At 40.8% G+C, this 16,849-nt stretch overlaps 1 long non-coding RNA gene across 2 annotated transcripts; it reads right to left on the reverse strand.

The window, feature by feature from the left end:
- Nucleotides 1-985: 985 nt before the first annotated feature.
- LOC309974119 lies at nt 986-11,871 on the reverse strand. 2 transcript variants are annotated; one of them, XR_014326856.1, is made up of 3 exons: nt 11,454-11,871; nt 10,909-11,016; nt 986-1,253 (listed from the first exon to the last, which is right to left on the reverse strand). It is a non-coding gene; the product is annotated as an uncharacterized lncRNA (long non-coding RNA). The 2 variants fall into 2 exon arrangements; XR_014326857.1 differs by lacking the exon at nt 11,454-11,871 and adding an exon at nt 11,146-11,442.
- Nucleotides 11,872-16,849: the final 4,978 nt, after the last annotated feature.

The raw sequence follows: 16,849 nt of genomic DNA on the forward strand, positions 1-16,849 counted from the left end.
GAAAACAATAAATTTTTTTTAAATAATGAATGCAGATTGTATCAATTTCAATCTTTTGATTGTGATACTGTACGAAAATTACCCAAGATATTACCATTGGAAGAAATCAAGTGAAGGGTATTATTATTTCTCACAACAGTATGTGAATCTACAAAGATCTCAGAACAAACGTTTTTTTAAATGCACCACACACAAAAATAAAGGCAAAGACATCTTCACAGGAAGGAGAATATTGATATAGTAAAACAGCACAATGGAACCCACTGATAGCTTCTGAAAACCAATGGAAGCAATTCATCCTATGGAGCTTTAGAGGTGACTAAAGGTTCAGCAGTGGGTCTGTAATCTGCATTTTCATTGCAAAAAAATCCTGGGAGTGATCAGAGCAGTGATACAGGAAGGAAAAATGGAATGGCTCAGAGAGCAATGGAATGTTACTAAGAGGAGTAAGATTGTGTGGTTGGGGAAAGAGGTGGCTGCTGGACTATGATTCCTAAGTGGGTTTAGATGTGCCCAACGCCCAGCTTACTAGCAAATAAATTTATGTTCTTTCATTGGCTATTGTAGGATACAGTGCTCACCAGTGGCTTCCTCTCCTGCAGGAACTTCCAGTGATGTTTCTAGCAATGTTCCTTGGATACATATGGACACGTGATATAAACCGCATAACAAAATAAGCACAAATATGGAGTAGGACATGCTCAGGTCCTAATATTCAATTCATAAGACAAAACATCCTATCACAAACAAGTCAGAGCTTACCAGCCTCTGGAAAGGTTTTTAACAGTGGGAGTGATATAATCAAACTTGTCATTTAGAAGATCCCTCTGGCAGTGGTACAGACTACTTATTGGAGGGGGTGAAGATCCAACGGAGAAACAGTAAGGACTTCCACTCAAGGAACAGGGGCAATGGAGAGGAGATAGATTCCAGAATTATTAAGGAAGCAAAAATCTCTATCTCAACCATAAGAAATCCCCAGTAGAGCTTGGCCCTTGATTCTGCCGGGGTCAAATTTGGCTGTAAAACAGAAAACTCAAAATAACAATTGTTTAAACAAGATAGATGTTTATTTCTCTTATAAAAAGAAGTCCAGAGACATCAGTCCAGATGTGGTCTGGCGGCTCCAGTGTCACTGCAGAGTCAGGTTCCTCTTGTTCTTCTGATCTACCTTGCAAGTACATAGCTTCTGTCTTTAAAGTTACCTTTTGGTCTGAGATGGCTGCCAGAGCCCATCTAACTGGTCCACATCACTGGTAGTGGAAAGGAAGAAGGGAGAAAGCTGAGCCATCAACTTCTGCAAAGGCTTCTCCAGATCTCCACACATATTGATGTTTATACCTCACTGGCCAAAACCAATGGCTATACCTACTAATGAGGATGACAGGAAAGTAATATATTCTAGCCCTGCTATCATTACCAGAATATCTGGAATGATATTTGATGGATATTTAGGAGTCTCTGTCATAGCCATCAATCGAGACACAGAGAAGGTGAGAATATCCTAGCCCTCCAGGGGATGAGTCACGGAGTTTGGTGGACACTGTGATGTGCCAGCCAGGTCTCCTTCCATGAAGGACTTTTGCCTCAGCTGCAGAGAGCGTTGTCAACAGAGAGCTTTCATCTGTCAGCCCCTTCTGAGAGCCTCCGCACCCAAGGAGCCTAGACAGCTTATGTTCAGTGACCTTCAATACAGGAATATAAGATGGACATCTTCATCCAACTGAGGACAACTCAGAAGAACTATGCTAGCTCCAGCTCTTTCCTTGGAGTTGGCTAAGGCTACTGTCGGGTTACACTGTAGTTTGAATTTTCAAGCTGGAATCTAAACTCCACAAAAAAAGCAACAAAGTTCCCTTCTCTCGCCACAAATTTCTCTTTTTTTTCCAAAAGTGACTCCTACTTCCTTGCCCTCCCTTCCACAGCATGGATGCCACGTTCACTCTTTAATAAACCTCCTGTGTGCCCACCTCCAACTCAGAGTCCACTTCTCAGGCCAGCCAGTGTGGCAAGGAGGGAGGGTGTATCTACCTGAGGTGTCAGAAACTCTGGAAGGAGGCGAAATGTTCACATTTATTGAAAGCAGCGTGGGCTAAGAAGATGGAGACATGCCGCTGTACGCACATTTCCTTTTTTCTGTCTCCTGCTTGCTTCTCACGGCTGTCAGTGTGCATGTCTATAGCATCCATTACATCGCTTCCAACGTGAAACTATCCATTTAGGTTTGGATAACCAGATCCTCAAACTTGTTAAAACTGTGTGTAAAGAAAAGAAAATGGCTGTTGGGTGAGAGCTGGGTCTTCCTAGATGGAAAGTGCCTGAGTGCCCACATGGTAGGACTTCCACTATCTCCAGCTACACTTATTAGAGCCTTTTGTAAAATTTTTATTTTTTGGTTTCTTTCTTGGTTCTTGGCTAGGTTCCAGATAGGTAAGATGGGACTCTAAATGCAATAAATAAGAGAGGGAAAAATTACTCTAACTTTGTGGCATTTTTGGTTCTAACTCAGAAGCCAATTTTCCTTACTGTGTCTGGAGCTTATAGAATTTAGCCTAAAACAGCCTGTCATCATAGATACCCCTTCCTCTGGCATTCCATCTGCCCATTTGTGAAAGCTGGTCCACACAAATGTTCACTCAGGATGAAAACAGACCACCTGGGCACCCAGTTGTGTGTGAGGGGTGCTCATGACCTTGGAGGAAAATGTCCCAGAGGGGCCAGAACTGCATCATCACCCAGTTCTCAGGCAGGGAGTCCCACCCCCAAAACACTCCCTCCTCACCAGTGTGTGCAGGGGACTGGCAAACATTACACTGCACCCAAAACTTCATAGTCAGAAATGTTTTTTCATTTCCATGACTCAGAGCAAACGTTATTCATATAGTGCCTCTGAATACACCCACTTCTGGAAGAAAAGAGAAATTTGTGGCAAGAAAAGATAACTTTGCCATCATTTCTTCCCAGAGTTTAGATTCTGGGTTAGGAAGCATCAGCTGCTAGTGACACAAGCCTGCGTGCTATGTGGCTTTTGAGGTTTGCCTACTCACAGATCTCTCTGGATCTTCCCACTTGTCTCTGTCAACAATTGACACTGCGGTATTTATTTATCTGGATTTTTAAAAATTGAATTTGTGATAGCACCTTTGCTCACAAAAGCACTTTTCAGGCAAGCAGTCCATAGCAGTTTCCTCCCAGTTTATTTTAGGGAAAAGTGCGAGAAGATCCTCTTCCTTTGAAAAACCCTAACTAAACTCACACAAGTCTGTAAATATATTCTCTCAGAGACTTTTATTCATCTTTGAATCTTCCAGGGTCTGACACCTGGAGTACAATAGACACTAAATGTTTGTTGAATGAATAAATGAATGAGTGAATGAAAGAAACAAATGATAATTACTGCGTGAATAAATGAATGTGAGCGCAAGAAGCTTACTGGTAGGAGGATAAAATTCGTTCCTGAAAGGTATAACACAGGAAAGAATGGATACTGTGAGAAGGTGGGAGGGAATGATCACATCAGGTGAGATGAGTGATGTTCAATCAGGCTGTATCTGGTAGAGTCGCCAGGAGGGCTTTACAAATCACAGAGCCCAACCTGTTAAATCAGAATCTTTCAGGGTGGACCCAGGCATTGGTGTTTTTTAAAGCTCCTCAGGAGATACCAATGTTCAGCCAGAGTTGAGAGCCACTGGGACATGGGGATCAGAAAGAGATTCATAAATGAAGTGGTTTTCTAAAACAACCTTTAAGGATGGATAGAGTTTTGACTTGTAGAAATGAGCAGGAACTAGGGAAGATGTCCTGACCACCCCTCCCTCCCAACCACAATTCCAGACTGTCTATCCTACCTAATCCAGACAGATGCTGGCAACTGGTAAGGGGGCGCCTGTGCAATTAAATGACTTTTTCCCCTCTGGGCCACCTAAGAGCCTGGCCACTAGTGTCTGAAGGACTCATGTGAGGGTCTGAACACTGAGGATCCTGGGGGAGCTGGCCTGAGGGACTGCCCACCCCAGGGCATGTCTGTATCCACTGGTATATTCCAACTCAAGAGCTGAAAAGGGAAGTTAGTGATTTCATCCTTGAGGTTGGGATCTCTTGAAAAGATGGGAAACCTAAAGTCTTCCTTCCTGTGGTGCCTTCACAGGGATCTGACAACCCACCGTTTGCTCCACTGGCAGCCCCTGCAACAGAGACCACAGGGCCTTCCACTACTCTCAGAAGTGATGCTGCAGAAGGCTCTTAGCAACTATACCCAAACCCCAAGGATTAAACAAAGAAAAACAATACATCAGAGAAGGACAACAGCTAGAGAGAGAGAAATAATAAACAAAGCAATCAAAACATGAAAAATAAAGACTTGTAAAATTTTAGAGCTACTGGAGGAGATCGTCTACAAACTATACAAAAAAATAACAGTTATAAGAGGTGCTGAGGAGATGTTTAAAACACCTTCAGAAGACAGCCTAGAATTTAAATGGGCAAATGTGATTTTCAAATTAAAACTAATTGAGTTAAGTAAAGAGTAGGATAGTCAGTGCTGAGACTCAATTCAGGGCCTAGAGGATCAAGTGGAAGAAACAATTCAAACCACAGAACTGATGGCTTCCATAGGGAAAACAGAAATTCCAGAAGGAGAAGGAGGAACAGCTGGAGAGACGCAACAAACATTGATGCAAGAAAATTTGGTACAGATGAGGGAAGACCAGTACCTGTCTTGCAAGTTTTCACCAAATTCTACACCCAGGTGTATCTTGGTCAATTTCCAAATTCCAAAGGTAAAGCAATAAATCTTTCAGGTTTACAGGTAAAAAGAATAAGAAAGGAGAATCACATTGGCACTCAACTCTGCTGCATTGAAAACTAGGACAGTAACATTTATGGACTTTTGAGAAAAAGGACTGCAACCTAGGATTCCTCTGCTGGCCAAGTTAGCCTTCATCTGTCAGCGAGAAAGAAAGATACTTGGGGCGTGCAAGAATTCAGAGAATATACTATTCCCACGCGCTATCTGGGGAAAATACTAAAGAAAGGGCTCTAATTAAACAACAAATGAATCATAGCAGAGACCTCAAGATCAGGAAAAGACAAATAAGTAAAAGGAAAGAGTAGTGAGCTATGATGCTTGCTATTTATATAAATATGTGTAATATCTAAATCCATAACAGTAGGTTGCCTGAGAACGTGTAATACAAATTCTAAATGAGGATTCTTGAAATAGGCAAGGAACATTCCAAGGAAATTCTAATAATAATAATAATCCAGAATGAAAAACTCTTGTTATCTCAGCAAAACCCAGAAGTGGGAGACAGATGAGGCAACAAAGCAAAAGCATGTATTATATCTCCTCTGGAGAGAGAAAGGTGAAGGGAGGAGGAAGATAAAGTCTTCTAAAAGAGAGTTGGTAAACATGAAAGCGGAGTGAACTAAATAGAAAAGAACATCGTATGAGACACTACTGAACAAATCCAAAGGCTTGTTCTTAAAAAGTTCACTGAAATTGATAAACCCTTCCCTAGTCTGTTTAAAGAAAAGTGAGAACAAAAAAATAAACAAGAACGCTCCCCAGACGTGAGAGCCCAGAGCCACCTGCCCGCCAGCATCTGCCCTGGGGCTCAGGGGCTCAGGGATGGGCTGGGTCGGGATGCCCCACCCTTTCCCACACGTCCGTCCCCCCACATCCCAGATTTGTCTCAGCCAGATAGCCGACATGGATCAAAAGCTGCAGATGACATCAACGGTCCCAAGAGCGTTGCTCTAATTAAGAATAATACAATAATTTTGGATGATTAAAAAAAAATAAATAAATAAACAAGAACACCTGAAACACATAATGTTCTGTGCCAATTATACCTCAATTTAAAAAAATAGACAAAATTGGGAGTGAAAAAAGAGCCATCATCACAGATACAGAAGAGATTAAAATAATTATAAGAATTTATTATATGCTAATTCTATGACAATAAATTTGAAGATCTAGAGGAAATTACCAAAATTAATCCAAGTGAAAACCTGAATTTTCAGTGGGAGAGTGGGAGAGAAAAGAAAGGTTGTTAAATATCAACCATTAACAAGGGTATCAGGACAGATGGTTTAACAGCTCAGCTTTCTAATCTTCAAAGAATAGATAACATCAGAGTTAATTAATTTATTCTAGACCATGGAAAAAATTGAAAGCTTCTCCACTTATTTTATGAAGCAAGCATGATTTTAATGCTAGATAAAATATTAACAAATAGGATCTAGTCATGTGGCAAAAAAAATAATACACTGTAACTAAGCAGAGTTTATTCTAGGATTACAAAGCACAACATCAAGAAATCTATCAACATATATTTTTTCATCAATAAATTAAAAGTGAAAAACCATACCCTATCAATAGTTCCTGAAAAGGCATTTGATAAAATTCAGCAGCCATCCATATTAAAGCTTTAAGGAAAATAAGAATGAAATGATAGCTGTTGTATATAATAAAGTCTCTTTATCAGAAACCAATAGCCAATATCATTCTCATTGGTCAAACACCAAACGCACTTCAATTAAAATCAAATCCAGACAAAAATGCCCACTATTGCCACTGTAACTCAACATTTTCTTCAAGATTCAGAGATTAAAACAAATGTCATAAGGTAAGAAAATGAAGTGATTAGTACTTCAAGATTCAGAGATTAAAACAAATGTCATAAGGTAAGAAAATGAAGTGATTAGTACAAGCATGTGAAAGAAGAAATAAAGTATTGGAATATTTCTTTTTGCTCATGGTTTTATCTCTTCTTTTCAGATTTAAGCCTTCTATTAATGTTCCTGTTTAACATTGGCTTGGAGATTTTTAGAAAATACAATAAGAACATAAAATTAAGTAACTGACATACGTATTTGATAATATTTTCTTCCATTGACCACATGACTCCATTACTAGAAAACCCAGGAAACTCTAGTTTTAAAAAAAACACTCAAATTAATGAAGAATTTGGTAAGGTGACAAATTTTACAGAAATGCATACAAAAATTAATCATTTCTCTATACTATAGCATGTTCACCTAAAAATAGAAATGAGAAAAATACTCAATTTTAGTGACAAAATCTATAAAATATTGAGGGATAAATATAAAAGAAACATAAGACTATGGGAAAAAACCTTATGAAAAAAACCAAAGCAAAATCTGAAGAAATTTTAACACCAATCAATTTGTTCAGAGGAGTTAATATCTTAACAAATTCCTTCTCCCCCCAAATATAAATGTAACACAATGCCAATTATAATCCCAGTAGTTTGTGGGTTTTTTTTTTTTTTTTTTTTGGCTGGGGTTTTAATAGGAATTGCATTATATTTGTATATCACTTTGGAGAGAATTAGTTATCTTTACTATGTTGAGTCTCTCAATCCACAGCCATGGTCCCCCTTTCATTTATTTAAATCTTTGATTTCTCTCCACAGCACTAGTAGATTTTTTTATTGTAAGTAAATTGGTTTTGAAGTATAGTGTACATACAGAAAAGTGCCAAACCATAAGTGTGCCCATGTAACTAACATCCCCATAAAGAAATATAACATAACCAGCACTCCTTAAGTTCCCCATCCCGTCCCCTCCCAGTGTCCCCCAACACCAAGGAGAAACCACCTACTATCTTGACTTCTAATACCACAGACTTACTTTGCCTCCAACAGGTTTTGTTTTTTAATTGGATAAAATGTGCTTAGAACTTACACAGACAATAAATGTTCAGAAGGTAAGAAAAATAGGAAAAAGAATAACAATAAGAGACGTCTAACCTTATCAGTATCAGAGCACTCCAAAAAGCTATAGTAATTAAATCATTGTGTATTAGTACAGGAAGAGACCAACAGTAAGAGGTACAGAATAGGGGATGAAAAAAATCAATCCCGGTACATGTGAGCATTTAATGCAAAGCTGATAATTCAAGACAGCAGGGAAAGAATAGATTATTTAATAAATGATACTAGCTCAACTTACTAGAACAAGTTGAATCCCATCTTATGCTATATACAAAAACAAATTTTAGACATATATGACTTGTTACATTTGTATAAAATAAAACAATAAATAGCTTAGAAGAAAATCTAGGTAAATACATGGGTTGGGGAATCTTATCATAACAGGAAACCCAGAACCTCTGAAAGAAAGACATATTTGACTTAAATTGAAAACGCCACTAAGATAATACATAAGTGATACATTTGGACGGAAAGAGTTTTACAGATGACAGATAAATGATAACAATACTATAAAAAGAGCTCCTACAAATTGCCCAATCAAAAAATGGGCAAAGACTATGAATAGATAATTCACAGAAAAGCAAATCCAAATTCTCAACAAACTTGAAAAGATGCTCAAGCTCACCAGTAGTCCACAAACTGCAAATTAAGTTTACAATGAAATATCACTTTACGACAATCTGAATGGAAAATATTAAAACAAGAGTGATAGCGACTGTTGCTAGTAGGGGTGTGGGTAAAGCACTCTCCATATTTTACTACTGAAAATATGATGTTTGGGCCTTTCTGAAAGCAATCTGGAAATATAAATTTTAAAATACACATGCCCTTCAACCTTGGAATCTATTCGGTAGAAGCAAAAGCATCAGTACATAAAGATACAGGCTTAAGAATATTTATTGCTTCACTGTTTGTAGCAACAGAAACGTAAAACAAACAAAAAAATGTCTTTCAAGAGAAAGATAAATAATGGATAAATTATGAAAGAGTCTCATCATGAATTATTATGTAAGCCAACACAAAACAATGTATTAGAACCATGCTAGGTGACAGAGGGATTTCCACAAGGTATTTTTAAGTGAGAAATAGAATATGTACAAAATCCATGATCTAATTTTTCCAGAGAAAGCAATGAACTCCCCCAAACCCTACATATACAGAGATTTATCTATTTATCATCTATCATCTATCTGATATATAATCTATATATCTATGTGTATATAATCTTATGTCATTATATGAAGATGGAGAAAGTTAAAAGGCTATTAGCACCTGGTCATCTGGGGTAAGGGACTGGGGGAGAGAGCGGGTGGGATGGATACTTGAGAAGACTGAGAAATGAGAAGCTGCAGGGAATGTATGGATGGGAGTGAGTAGTTCCACTTATCTGAAGGGTACTTCAAGAATTCTGGGTATACTCAAAGTTTGAACTCCAAAGCTGCTGGTGGGGGCCTTTCCTGGGGGATACTAAGGCCAGACCCTCCTTAGAGGATGTGGGTACAGGACATATCACAGAGAATGCCTCCTGTCCCTCCCAACATCTGACCCGGTGAAATCATGTCATGACAAATACCAAGGCCACTGTGAGGGACCCATAGTCTGGGATGTGCAGGACCTAATGCTGTGTTTAGGGTGAAGTGTTCCTGCAGGTCTCCTGCCAGGGGGCAATGGGGTAACCGTGGGATCACTGTATGTGTTTATGGAACCCAATAACCCCCAGGGACCTTATGGTCTAGTTTGGGTAGGTCAAAGTCCTACCAAATTCCACAACTCAAGTTATTAAGAACAAACCCCAAGAGATTTTCACTTACTTCTCTTAAAGAACATTAAGGGATCCAATTCCTATTCTGTATCGACCATCTTAAACTACCCTTTCTCAGGGTTTTACTTTGAGGAGATGAAAATGTTTCAGAAATAGATAGGTGGTGGTTCCACAACATGGTGAATGTAACTAAACGCCACTGAATTTTTCACTTTAAAGAGGATAATTTTATGTCATGTGAATTTCACCTCAATAAATTATTTAGAAAAAAAAATACCTTTTCTCTCCCAGCCTAAAACTTACTTTGTATCTTACTCTCAACTCTACCAAAAATGTTCCTGAAAGCCCAGTCCACAAATCCCTCCACTTTAGTTCCTTTTCTCTTCCCTCCTGTTTCTTGTAGTCCTGTCTGCACCCATCCCTCTATCCCATGTCTCAAAATCCCAGGAGGCAGGCTGGCAAACATGGAATTCCACATGTGGGTGAGGAAAGAGGGGAGCTGAGGGGGGAAAGACACATTTTCCTTTAACAGGTGGCGGGAATGGGCGAGCCGAAGGCTGGTATTACTCATTAGTAAGTTTTGCCTCTTTCACATATGGGAGCATAAGGTAATTTGGGTACCAGCCGCCCTCAGCAGCCTGTCTTCCCCCACGCTGTGAGTCGCTGCCCCCGCCTGTCACGACAGCTTGTTCTCAGCCCCCCCAAAGCCAAGGCCCTGTGACTGGGAGCCCCCATCTAAAGGTTACTTTTGGATGGAGAAGGGGAACCTCCCTCCTTTGGTGGGAGGGAGTCAGGGAGGGACGGACGGATGGGAGAGCTCCACTGGGCAGCATGCAGTCTTGCAGAACAGGTGGTTTTGTTTATTTTTCTCCATTTCATTTACAAAATTGTACCCTTTCCTAAAACAGCCTCAGGACTCAAGCACAACAAGTACAGGCACAGTGAGATGGCATTTAATCAAAATACAGAAATTTAAGCAGCCATCACGATGGAGCAGCAGAAATCGCCGCCAAGTAAACATCCAAGCAGCCACTGCCATTTGACTGCTCAGCAACTGAGAGGACAGGACAGGAGACAGGCATGTCCCAGCTCAGCCCCTCACCCTGTTCACCCAGGGCAGGGCCGGAAGGCAGGAACAGGCCAGTCCAGAGGGTCTGGGCCCCCAAAGCTCCAGAATGCACAATTCCAGCCCCTACCTCAAATGAAGTTGGGTTTCCCTGGGCTATTTTATGGGTTAACTATGGTTTTAGGGAATCAATCTGTTAATATTACTAATGCCAAAAAACAAAACACGTCTGAAAGTCATTATGGCACAGTCAAAAGAGCTTTCTACTCCATTAACTCCCATCCACCCCTTTTTTTTTGAGCCAAATTAACTTAGGTTCAAATCCTGGCTCTGTCACTTACCAGCTGTGTTGAACTTGCACAAATCACGTAAATTCTCCAGGCTTCTGTTTGCTCATCTCTGGGGCAAGGTCAGAGTGATAGCACTGGTTTACTGGGAATCTCAGTTCACTGGGGTCATAAACATGAAACGGTTTATTCTTCCTGAAATTGCTCCCAAACTCTCAAACCCCCCATTTCTCACTGGGTAGCTGCTCCTTTAAGTAACAGATCAGCCCAATTCCATAGTGTTTCAGTCACCTTTTATCATTAGACGGTTATTTTCATTCCTTAAGATTCTGCCCTGTTCATTTAAAAATTTCAACCTTCTGTCCACTTCCAGTACTTTTCCTTCCCTCTTAAAACTGCAGAGTGCCAATGAAATTAGAGTTCTAGATAAATAACGTTTTCATCTAAGTACCGCTCATTTTGTTTGCTAAATCTGGCAACCCTCCACCTTCTGCCAAGCACAGGCTTTAGGGAAGTGGTTCCCAATTCAGGCTGCTCATTAAAAATTTCAATGCCTGGGTTCCGTTCCAGACCAGTTAAATCGGAATATCTGGGCATACCAAGAATTTTTTTTTCAAAGTTTCCCCGAGGGACTGGAACGTGCGCTCGCGGCTGACAGCAGCGCTTTGGAGGGGGGGTCCGGCTTCTTCCCGTTCTAGCAACGCCTCCCGCTTCCCAGCATGCACTGCTGCGGCGTCGGGGGCGGAAGACGGAGAGGCCGGTCTCGTTTTACGAGACTGTCGGTGGTAAGCTCGTAACCCTCTCAGCTGGTCACGACAGCGCCTCCACTTGACACCGACGGGCCCTTTGTTCCCAGTGTACGGGCAGGCATCCAAATGCGGGCTCTCCTGGTACGTGCTCTGGAGAGCTCCGTGAGGGACTTCCTTCTGCCTGCTCCCTGGTGTGGAGACGAGGCTTTAGCTTGCCCCCAACTCAGCCCTCTGCCGGAAGTAACCCCACCCCTGCCCCGACAGCTTCCTGCTGCTGAGAACCCCCTCCCGCCCCAGGCGCCCTTCCAAGGGCCGGGGCGGGGGGGGGGCGCGGTACTGGCAAGATAGCTTAAACGACACTGCCTCCTACAGGCCAAGGTGACCTACAGGGCTCGTCTCAGCAAGCCGGCACTTCGCACCTGTTGTTCTCAGGTGAGGGTCCAATTCCAGCACCTCCCTCTGCACCCACGACCATGTTACCCTCATAATAACTCATGTTTGTTGAGATTTTCTGGGTGCCTGGCACTGTGCTCAGCTATTTATCTCCTTTAATCCTCGAAAACAGGGTGGGGAGATAGGATTCATTTCCCCACTTTTCCAATAAGAAATTGTGGCTAAGACAGTTTAAGTAATTTGCCGAAGGTCATAGAGCTAATAAGAATCAGAGTTCACATTTGACTCCAAAACCTTCCCTTCACCGCTATAATTTATAATAGTCCTACTGTAATGTAATTTATGAAACTTATCTTGGTTTCTGGTACACAGCAGCCGCTCAATAAATATTAGTTCTCTTCCTAGATAACCTCATACTGGAAATCTATCATCAAGTACAGTTATATAACGTTCAGTCCAAGTTACTTGGAAACAATGTCAAGCTGTTTCATCATCCCCATGTATTAATCTATTAACTAATTCACTCTTTTAAAACATATACTATGTGTCAGGTTCTGTGCTAGTACCAAGATAGAGAACAAGAAAAATTTAGTATTAGTTTCTCTTGTCTGCTGCTACAAATTACCACAAACTGAGTCACTTAACAGAAATTTATTATCTCACAGTTCTGGAAGCTGGAAGGCTGAAATCAAGATGTTGGCAGGGCCACACTCCCTCTGAAGATTCTAGGGGAACATCTCCTTGCCTCTTGCAGTTTATGGTGGCTGTCATGGACACCTGTCATTGGTTCTGGGACCCACCCACATAATCCAGGATGATCTCATCTCAAGGTACTTAATTACATCTGCAAAGACTCTTTTTACAAATAAGGTCACATTCACAGGTTCCAGGAGTTAGGATGTAGACATATCTTTGGGGGGCGGGGGAGGGTACTATTTAACTCGATACAAAATTATAATGCAGTGTGTTGGAAAGAACTTGTTTGGTCTTTGGAGTGAAAAGTACATGCGTTCAAATTCCACCCATGCCATTAGCTCAGGCAAATTACTCAAATTTTCTGATATGTTAGTTTGGGTCTTCTGAGAAGAAGATGCCACCTGGAATTAGATGTGCAAGAGGTTTATTGGAGGAAATGCCTGTGGGATTCCTCAGCGATCCTCACTTGCATTTCACTGGATAGACTGTTCTGCATGATTATATCTAGCTGCAAGGGAGTCTAGAAAGATAAGTTTCCAGGCTTTATTGTACAGATAGGCAAGGGGGAAAGGGGATTTTGAGTATCTGATCCGTAACACCTGCCAAGATAATACAATAATAGTGTCCACAGTGTCTGTGGCATGACGTTTGGAAACACCAGTTCCTATCGTGGAAGCAAAGTGCCTAAATCCAACTAAATCTGTGTTTGGGGATGAGGCAAAGGTCATCAAAGTGACTCTTGGAAGTGCCTTGGTTTGCCAGATGAATGAGGGCATTTCAGGCAGAAGGTGTGCATATGCAGATCTGTGGGTCAGAAGGGCCTGCTGAAGAAATGGCCAGCAATTTGGAAAAGTTAGGCCGTAACTAATGAGGTAGAGAGTGTTGAAAAATGATGAAAAACACATGTCCCGTATCAAGGCATTTGGATTTTATGCTTTAAGACAGGGATGTCCAACATTTTGATTGTGTAGTTTTATTCAATAAAAATCTTTTTTGGAGTGTATACCCCTAGTGTATATTTATTTATTTATTTACCTATAATTTATATACTGCACTAATATGTCAGGTGGGTTATAAGTTGCACACTAGAGTATAAGCTCCCTGAGGGCAGGGAATTATTCTTTTATTCACTGCCTATCCCCAGTACCTAGATGGCCCCTGGCACAGAAGAATACTTAATAAATACTTATTAATGACAGAATGAAAATTTAATAGAAAGTGTAATTCTAGATTTCTTCTTGCACCCCATGGATCATCTTGTTACACTTGGGATGCATGCAACCTCCCCTGGATTTTAGCAGTGTGAGTAATAAGAGTTTCTGAAGGGTTTGAAACAGTAACATGATGAGATCTCAGAAATATGATTCTGGAGTGGTATGGAGGAGACCAGAAGGCAAGTTAGCAGGTAGACTAGAACAATAGCTCCTGAACCTCTAGGATTTCATGGACCAGTAATGGTAATAACAGTAGTATCATCAACTATTATTTTTTTCAATTTGTCAGCTTTTTTGTTTTTGCTAAATAAGGATTAAGGGGGAAAAGATTATTTGAGATTTTTTTTTATTATTATTATTTTTTGCAGTACACAGGCCTCTCACTGCTGTGGCCTCTCCCGCTGCGGAGCACAGGCTCCAGACGCGCAGGCTCAGCGGCCATGGCTCACGGGCCCAGCCACTCCGCGGCATGTGGGATCTTCCCGGACCGGGGCATGAACCCATGTCCCCTGCATCAGCAGACGGACTCTTAACCACTGAGCCACCAGGGAAGCCCGAGTTCCTTTTTTTATAGATTTTTTAAAAATGTGGTCAAATATACATAACACAACATTTACCATCTTGACCATTTTTAAGTTTACAATTCTGTGGCATTACATATATTTGCATTGTTCTGTAACCATCACCACCATCCATCTCCAGAATGTTTTCATCTTCTCCAACTGAAAGTCTATACTCCTTAAACACTAACTCCCCTTTCTCCCATCCCTTCATCTCCTGGCGGTCACCATTCTATTTTCTGTCTCTAGAAGTTTGACTCTTCTAGGTACCTCATACAAATGGAATCATATAATATTTGTCATTTAGAGACTGGCTTACTTCATTCAGAATAATAGCTTCAAAGTTCATCCGTCTTGTAGCATGTGTCAGAATTTCCTCCTTTTTTAAGGCTGAATAATATTCCTTTTGTGTATATTCCATGTGTTGTCTATTCATTTATCTGTCAGTGGACAGTTTTTTCCCATGGAATTACTGGATCATAATTCCGTGTTGATAATTCTATGTTTAATTTTCTGAGGAACCGCCTCTCCACAGTGGCTGCACAGTTTTTGTTCCCACGGGCAATGCACAAGGGTTCTACTTTCTCCATATCCTTACCAACAGTTGATGTTTTGTTTTGTTTCATTTTTTATGACTGCCATCTGAATGAATGTGAAGTGATATCTCATCGTGGTTTTAATTTGCATTTCCCTAATGACTAGTGATACTGAGGATCTTTTTATGTGTTTATTGGCCATTTGCATATCTTCTTTGGAAAAATATCTGCTCAAGTCCTTTGCCCGTTTTTTAATCTAGTCATTTTGTTGTTGGATTGCAGGACTTCTTTATGTATTCTGGATATTACTCTCTTATCAGATAGATGACTTGCAAATATTTTCTCCCATTCCATGGGTTATCTTTTGCTCTCTCGATAGTATTTTTTGATGCACAGAAGTTTTGTATTTTGATGAAGTCCAATTTGTATCGATTTTTTTCCTTTGTTGCCTGTGCTTTTAAAATCATATCCAGGAAATTGTTGCTAAATCTAATGTCATGAAACTTTCCCGTATGTTTTCTTCAAAGAGTTTTCTGGTTTTAGATCTTACATTTAGGCCCTTGATCCGTTTTGAATTAATTCTGGTATATATTGTAAGGTAAGAGTCCAACTTCATTTTTTGAGTTTTTTATTTTAAATAAATTTAGACATATCTAGAAACTCACTGCATTGTCTTTAATTTTCCTTTTCCCTGAAGATTGGTGCAAACTTCATCAGAGTCTGCGAGATGATATTTGGAAGCCCCAGTCTAGGGAAGAGATAGTGATGGCCTAAACTAGAGCTGCAGAGTGGCGTGGGTGGGGTGAGGTGGGAATGGAGGAGCTCAGCGTGAGGGCGTTCTCGGATGCAGAATCAATAGAATGTCATGGCTGATGGGATGTGGAATGTGAAGCCAGGGAAGAAGTCTATGTGCGTGATGGGCAGATAATATTTTCTTTAATTGTCTAATATAAAAAAAAATTCTGAAAGCTGGAAGTTACCTTAGAATCCTTCCTAAGCAACAAAGGAGTTTTTGTTTAGAAAACTTCGAGTCCTTCTCTAGGAGGTTAAGGGAATAAACATAGGCCTTGATATGAAGAGGAAGTTAAGGCAAAGGAAGGCTGAACTAGTTTGCAAAGGAAATGAAAGTGGTTTATTTTTCAGAGTGGGCACAGAGGGAGAGGGTGAGGGACCCAGGAAGATGGGAAGGCTAAAGAAGATGCAAGGAAGGTGGACCAGAGGAAAGGGTGTTAAGCAAGATGGTGGATGCTGGTACTTAAAAGGAAAAGAGAGCCAGATTGGAAGGATAGCACAGAGACTTTGAAGAATGGGCCAATATCTTACGTTGTTTGTTGTTCTGTGTAGCCTGTAACCACTTCCATTATCCTTAACTTCCAGTAACCATCTGTTACATACTCTGTCTTGTGTTACTGGTTCTTTGGGAAGGTAAGTCAAAGAAAAAGGGACTAGGTACCTCTTAGATGCAAAGTAGAAAGGAGAAAGGTGAGATGCAAAAGAGAGCTCTTTTCTCCCCCAATTAGTAAAGAAAATCTGGTACTGTGCAAGATTGACCCAATCCCTGTGGCCATGAAATGCAAAGCACTGATGGGCTTAGAGCTTGGTTACTCCTCTCTGAGACTGAGGGGTAAGGTTATGCTGACACCAACAGGCCTACCCTTGAGGTTGGGGGCAGGGTCAACCCCGCTCAAATCAATGGCTTCTATACATGGAGGAAGGGGGGGTGGTGCATGGATGCTGGGGAAGCAACCACAATGTTCACTATAGGGTTTGAGCCAGTTCTTACGATATTAAAGTAAAAGCAGGAAAGCCTGAGGACACTCAGGTTGCTGGTAATTGAGTGACATAGG

Source organism: Leucopleurus acutus (assembly GCF_964270905.1).
Source record: "Leucopleurus acutus genome assembly, chromosome: 17".
Taxonomy (NCBI): Eukaryota; Metazoa; Chordata; class Mammalia; order Artiodactyla; family Delphinidae; genus Leucopleurus; species Leucopleurus acutus.